This window comes from Passer domesticus, chromosome 17 (genome assembly GCF_036417665.1).
Source record: "Passer domesticus isolate bPasDom1 chromosome 17, bPasDom1.hap1, whole genome shotgun sequence".
Classification (NCBI taxonomy): Eukaryota; Metazoa; Chordata; class Aves; order Passeriformes; family Passeridae; genus Passer; species Passer domesticus.
Window position 1 is genome coordinate 4,631,242 of NC_087490.1, and position 6,637 is coordinate 4,637,878.

The 6,637-nt window shown below is 47.6% G+C and overlaps 1 long non-coding RNA gene across 1 annotated transcript; it reads right to left on the minus strand.

The window, feature by feature from the left end:
• Window positions 1-910: 910 nt before the first annotated feature.
• LOC135282798 (uncharacterized) lies at window positions 911-6,119 on the minus strand. The gene is made up of 3 exons (XR_010348842.1): window positions 6,049-6,119; window positions 3,422-3,440; window positions 911-1,479 (listed from the first exon to the last, which is right to left on the minus strand). It is a non-coding gene; the product is annotated as an uncharacterized LOC135282798 (long non-coding RNA).
• Between the last annotated feature and the right edge of the window lie 518 nt (window positions 6,120-6,637).

Below are 6,637 nucleotides of genomic sequence, written 5' to 3' on the forward strand. Positions count from 1 at the left end.
TTAAAGGAAGGCAGAAATAACAACCACTGTTCAGACTTTGAACTCTTGGAAGATGTAGCTTCCTCCTGGCGAGCAGGAAGTGCCACCTAAAATGAGAAGGACACTGTGAAAGGAAGCCACTGGAATTTGTTTCAGGGGAAGGTTTAAACCCTCCCCATCCCACCCCTCCTCAGAGCAGGAGGAGGGAAAGCCAAGAGCAGCAAATTGAGAAAAAGGCAAAGAGAGCTTTGTGAATTTAAAGCGCTTTCACAACCCTCAAATACTTCGGCTTCCCTGAGGATCCATCATCCCTGTTCCAGACCAGCAGCAGTGAGGTGGTCTCCCCCTTCAGAGAGCTTTGGATGATAACCAGCAGGAACATTATGTCTGAGCTTCAAGGACTGAGCCTTCCCACAGGATTCATGGATGGCAAGGCTGAGCCAGAAGGATGCATTTAACAGTTGCTCGAGTTCTGGCACCTGCACGCATTTCCTTATGATAAAGTCCAACACAGGCAGGCCTCAGATGTTGTGTAAATATTGTCAGCACTCTGGCAGAGCTCCCCCTTTTTATGATTTGTTTTACACAATCCCCAAGTGTTTCATAAACACTAATTATATCTCCCCATTCCTCTAAACGAGTGGCCAGTGCTCCACGCAGGAGGAAACCAAGGCAAAGTGAGGATCTGCTTCCCACAGCAAGGTGAGCAGCCTGGGGGGCTTTATCTCCTCTCACAAATGAGGCCACCACCTGACAGGACATAACATTTACTGGGATTTAGCACCACTGCCACCTCAAATATGATTTAAGGTTTCCAGAGGTTGAACCCTGAGTCCAGCATTAGGAGCTCCTCATTGACAGCTTCATTTCCCCTGGACACAGAGGGAACTTCCCTTCCAGCATTGTGTCACAGACTGTTCCACCCAGCTCCTCCAGCTGTGGATGGAGACCTGGGCCATGGATCCTCCCCCAGATCTTGCAGATATCTTCAAAGCAGTGACAGCACAACCAGTTCTGTCCCAGCACAGAGATTTCTCCTTTGCATTTTGCCCCAGTCCATAACTCCACCAGGCTGAAGACATCGCCTGGGTCCATATTTCCCTAAAGACTCTTCTGTCAATTCCTGTGAGCTTGCCAGGCCTCTTGGAGTGCCAGCAAAAATCAAAAGAGTCAAGAGCACCACAAACGAGATTGGAGCTCAGGAGAGCACTCCCAGAATTTCCATGGGAGCGCTGGTTCTGTGCAAAGCTTTTATTTTATGATTCATGACTAATTTGCAATAAACCCCAGCTTCAAGAAGTCACTTTGGTGCAGAGCACTCCTCTGTTCTCCATCCCCTAGTGCTGAGCCTAGAGCTGGGTGTTGATTGTCAAAGTGATGGGTGTTGAGAAGATGAACTGAGAGATGAAACACAGAAAACATTTTAAGGGAAGATGAATGAACACGATATCCTTGGCAAAGAGCAGGGCCTCGAGTCTTTACAATATGTTTCTTCATCACCTGGAAAAAGATGTTTCAACAGCTGGAGATAAGTGGAACATGACCAGTTCAGCTCCTCTCCTTCCCCTGGAGCCCAGGGAAGCAGCAGGGAGCAGTGCAAAACCACATCAGCTCACATCAGACATGCTGCCCACCACAGAAGGCACTTCCGAGCCAGTGGAGCGTGCTAAGGGACACTGGGGACCTACACTGGACATGAAACCAACCTTAAAGAGAGATTCAGAGGCAGCTCTGCTAAAAGGAAAATAAAACTATTGATTTTTGCTAAGCCTTGACAATTCCCCAGCAGCTCCCATCCCGGTTTCAGACAATAAACCAGTCACGAGCTGCCAGTGACAGGGAACACAGCCACAGCTCCAGGGCCAGCTCTGCTGGGATGTTTTAGCTCCCAGAGGCAGCTCCCTTCAAACTCCAGCACAACCCAAGCATGGAAGGCTACAGGAACCTGGAGGAAGGCTGGGATACCACCTGAGCCCTGGGTTTGCAAGAAACCTTCAAAATACACCTTAAAGGGAATTAAAGCTCACCCAAGGCTCCGTATCTGAGCTAATTGCTTTAGCTCTAAGGAAGATGCCACAAGACATTAAACCCATTAAATCTGCTGCTGACCCTCTCTCTCATTTGCACTCCTGATCCCATTTTCCCTCTGATCCTGGTGATTTGGAAGCAGCCTAAAGCTTCCCAGCACCTGCAGCACCAGGCTGTGCCACCGAGGACTCCAAAGCAGCCTGTGCCATGAAGCCAGTGCCTGGGGCAGGGCAAGGAACTGGACAGGAATTATCCCAGCATTCCCATTCCCTCCCATTTTTGCCCATTGCACTCAGCCATGGGCGGCAATCCATGGCCTCTCCACCCCCTCCAGACACATTTCCCAGCATCTCCTGCATCCCAGCCCTTCCTCCTCTTCCCAAGTGATGGGAAAGCCCAGGAGTGAAGGGGAGGGTTTGTCATTTATGGCCCTGCAATGCCTCTTAGGGACAAGAGTCTGCCACGACAGGCAAGCTCTGCACCACTAACCAGGGCTGTGAGCTCTCCAGAGGCACTTGCCCCAAAATGTGGGAGTAAAATACACCTAATTCAGCTGAGAGTGACCTAAAAATAGTCTTGTTATATCTGTAATACAGAGGGGAAATTCCATATACTACATAATTTGATCTTTAAAAAAATAGTTTACAGTGTGGGAGAAATTCCTTTTTTACAGGAACAGGTTACACCTAAACAAGCTTGAGTAAGAGAAAAAGGGATAAACAACTTCACCCTGACTACAAAGCACAGCTGACAGGAGGTTTAATACTGGCATTTGGGCATCAAAATCTGCAAACATTTACTGTGCTCTGACATGAAAGCAGCAGCATTTGGGGCAGAGGTTATATTTTTATTATGCCTGGCACAAAAACCCCCTCCACTCCACAATAGCATGAGAAGATATTTAACAAGAGCAGAAAGCCAGGACAGACTGCTTGCATCAGATCCATCTCAGGGGCACCCTGAACCACTGAAGACAAAATTTGCATTCTGGATTTCTTAATATTCACTTTATGGTCAAATTGAATAAACCCCACAGATTTTCTGCTGTTACCCCCAGCAGTGTGGAACAAAAGGCTGTGCCAGCTCAGCAGGCAGACTCCAGCTGGGCTCAGGATGGAGCATGTGCACACCAGTTTGCTCTGTAATTGGAGTGGTTTGTGGCACTGCACCTTACACAAAGATTACACCCCTAAATTCCAAGCTCAGGCTTTGTTAGCAGGCCTTGCCTAACTTGTGGCAACAACCTCCCTTTACTCAGCATGAAGAGGAATTTGGAAAAGGCACCAAGAAGAAGAGAGCAAACCTGAGGATGTGCAGTACTGTGGGAAAAGTGAGTTTTAGACTCTTCCATCCACACACATCCAATCTTTCAGTGTCAGCAATACAAGCTGTGGGCTGAAAAATCCCAACTCACCTTTGGTTTCTACCTGCCACTGCAAGGCAAATAATGAAACATATTGAGATTGACAAGAAATAGCATCCACTTCTTTCTGTTTGAATCATGAAGCAGAAAAGCTTGAGAACAAAATCACAATAAACAGAGCATGTGGGAGGAATATTTTTAAGCCACACAGAACCAGGTTTTGTAAACTCTCTTTTCTGAAAGATATATTGAAAAATCCTCTAAAAATCATGAACCATGACCTTGCTCTGCCCCTTGAATCCAGCCTGTCTGGAATGTTGAACACTCAGATTTGGGTGCAGACAGGAACCAGCAGAGCAAAACTGATGGAGAGACGTTTCAATTGGTGACAAAAAGCATTTCTAAGCTTTTGCCAATCAACACAAAGCCTCAGAGGTGTGGCTCTGCTCAGATGGCATCCCTCAAGAGCAGGCACTGCATCCTGCACAGGCTGGGTGCAAGCAATGGAATTCCTGGCCTGGAGAAATCATCATCCCTGATTTCTGCTCAGCCCAGGGACAGAGCAAACAAACTCCTCAGAGGAAGATGCAAGACACTCCCTTACAAAAGGCAATATTTAGTCCCTACTGCTCACACACCAGACCAGAGCACAGAGTAAGCAAACAAAACCACGGCCAGGGAGTGACTCAAACTCTGGGCAGGGAATCCTGGCACTGTGGGCTGCAAACACAGCCCAGCTCCACACAGGGGCATTGCTTTGAAAGCTCTGCAGCAAAAAGGTGCTTTACACCTGCTGCTCCCCTCTCTGGAAACAAAACGACCACCCAGGCTGGGAGGCAGCTCTCCACCTTGAGAGCAATTGGACAGATTTGTTTGCTCTGCCCTTCCTGCAGGACACAAAGGGACATGTGGCTTGTGGCACAGGCAGCCTTCAAAAGCCTCCCCAGCACTGGCAATTAATTCATCTCAAGGAAGGAAGAGCACACCAAAACAAAGCAGGCTCTGAGCAGAAATGCTGCCTCCAGGGAAGCTATGTTGCCTCCTTCTCCTGCCTCCTCCATCTTATCCCTCCAGAAAATTCAGCTTCAAGTCCCGACAAGCAGCTCTTTGAATGTTCTGAGCTGCACAAAGCAGCAGGGTGCACGTGCTCCAGAGCTGCCCCATCTCCTCCCCCTCCCTCCCCTCTGCACCTCTGTTCACCCCAATTTCCAGGACACTAATTTAATGAAGATTAATGGGTACCCTCCAAACACACCGTGTGCTATTTCTGGAAAAGGAGCATCACGTCATTTTCATATTAAAGGAGCATTTTTCCCCACCCTGAGCACATGAAGTTGAAATGCTGCTCAGCACTTGGTGCCTGTTCCATTAAAGCCAGAGAAACCACTCCAAGCTTCACTTAAAAAGTGGAACAACTCCAATTTTTCCATGGTATTTCCCCAGAAACAGCTGCATGTGCAAGACTGCTGCAGGGTGTTAGGAGGCTGCAAAGGTAGGGATAACACTTTAAACAACATCAGAGGGCCAGAATAAGCTAAAAATACTGCAACTAATAGATTAATATTTATCTTTGCCAAGTATTTTGTTGATGAGCAGTAGGATCACAAGCTGGCTATTCAGGCTGTGCTCCAAAATTGACTGAAATTGTCAAAAATTCATGGATTTCTCAGCATACAGCACAGGGGAGGGAAAAACCAAGAGAAGCTGTTTGTCAGTTAAGCTGTGTATAACCACAGATCTGAAACTCCTCACTGCCTAAGAGTGAGCTTAAACCATTCTTGCACTGGTCCCAGATGTAAAGCAGCTTAAGCTGGGCTTAACCAGGGTCTAGAGAAGCTGATACACATCAGATCCTCAGCCTTAAATAGGGGCTCACACCACCTTTAGGACTTTCTGTCCACTCCATCATCATCTGGGGGCTTGCAGAGAGCATAACTTGGCTATTAGGACTTCCTAGCCCTGTTTTCTCTCATTTTAACTCATCCCAATGTTAACACTTCCAAACATTCCTGCACCTTGCACTGTTACTAAATGGAGGCCTAAGAACAGAAAATTCCCTTGGCTTTTCATCAAACTGCTTGCACATCTCCTTGTCTTGAAGGTGCTTTGTACTTTAACCCACAGAGCCTGGCCCAGTACTGGGATTATTGTTCAGCTTTGCCTCTTTTGGGAATTTGCACTTTTTTCTCCAGTTCTGGATCAATCCCACACTTAGCCAAAGGGAAAGAAAAAAAAAAGTCTTTGCAATCTGCAACAACTTCATGATTTAGGACACAAAGCCTTGTTTGACTAAATCATTGCACAGCAGCCTCGAGAGTGCCTATTGGGAATAGGCCAAATTCATATTTCTGTCATTTTCCCCATCCTGCACGTCCATATATCCATTTATCCTCATTTCATTAGCAAATCGCCCCATCCATTTACTCAGCTATTTGTCAGTGGGGCTGTCACTTTAATTACCTCTGTCTACATGGATTGCTATTATTTATCTGTCTTGTTTGCAGAGCAGCAGCCACCAAAACATCCCTCCCTGAGCACAGACACTGATATTATCGGAGAGCCTGACCCAGGGAGCAAAGCTCTTAGGAAGACAAACTGTTTCCAAGCACATTTGTGAATTTCCCTGTCTCCTCAAGAACTAACAGCAATGACACCCCTGAAATGTCAGTCAGCAGCACCTCCTGAACAGGAGAGGGGTTTCAACCCCACAGGGCAGACACAGCAATGGGGCCTGGGTTCAGCAGTGGGGTGTCCAGTGCTGCAGTCCATGGACACACAGCTGAAGCAGCATGGATGTCACAAAGCTTTGGAATTCAGCAACATTTGGGTCCCTCTCCACCTGCACAGAGCCTCTGAGGTTTTTCTCACCTGTATCTGTAGGATTTGTGGTGACACCACAGGGAAGTCCCTTGCCCCATGGAATGAAACTTCTGAAAAGGTCCTGCACATGAACTCTGCCCCTACCTGTTCTACTCTGTCCCTGTCTCTGGAAGATTTTTGAAGAAGCCCTACAGAATTCTCCCTAAAATCAATAGTTTTCTTGGTAGAAACCTGCTGGCAATGCTTCATAGGGGATCCTTTGTGTGCAGGCACTGCCAGCCACACTTGCACTGGGGGAATAGGGGAAATCCTACTCCCTTCCCCAGGGAAGTGACCTTTTTTCCAGGACCTGTGACAGGGTTAATCTGTGCTGGGCTGGAAGGGGAAGGGGCAGCTCCTCATGCACATGGTCTGTTCCACAGGCAGCACCACCATGCCCCTGCCTGC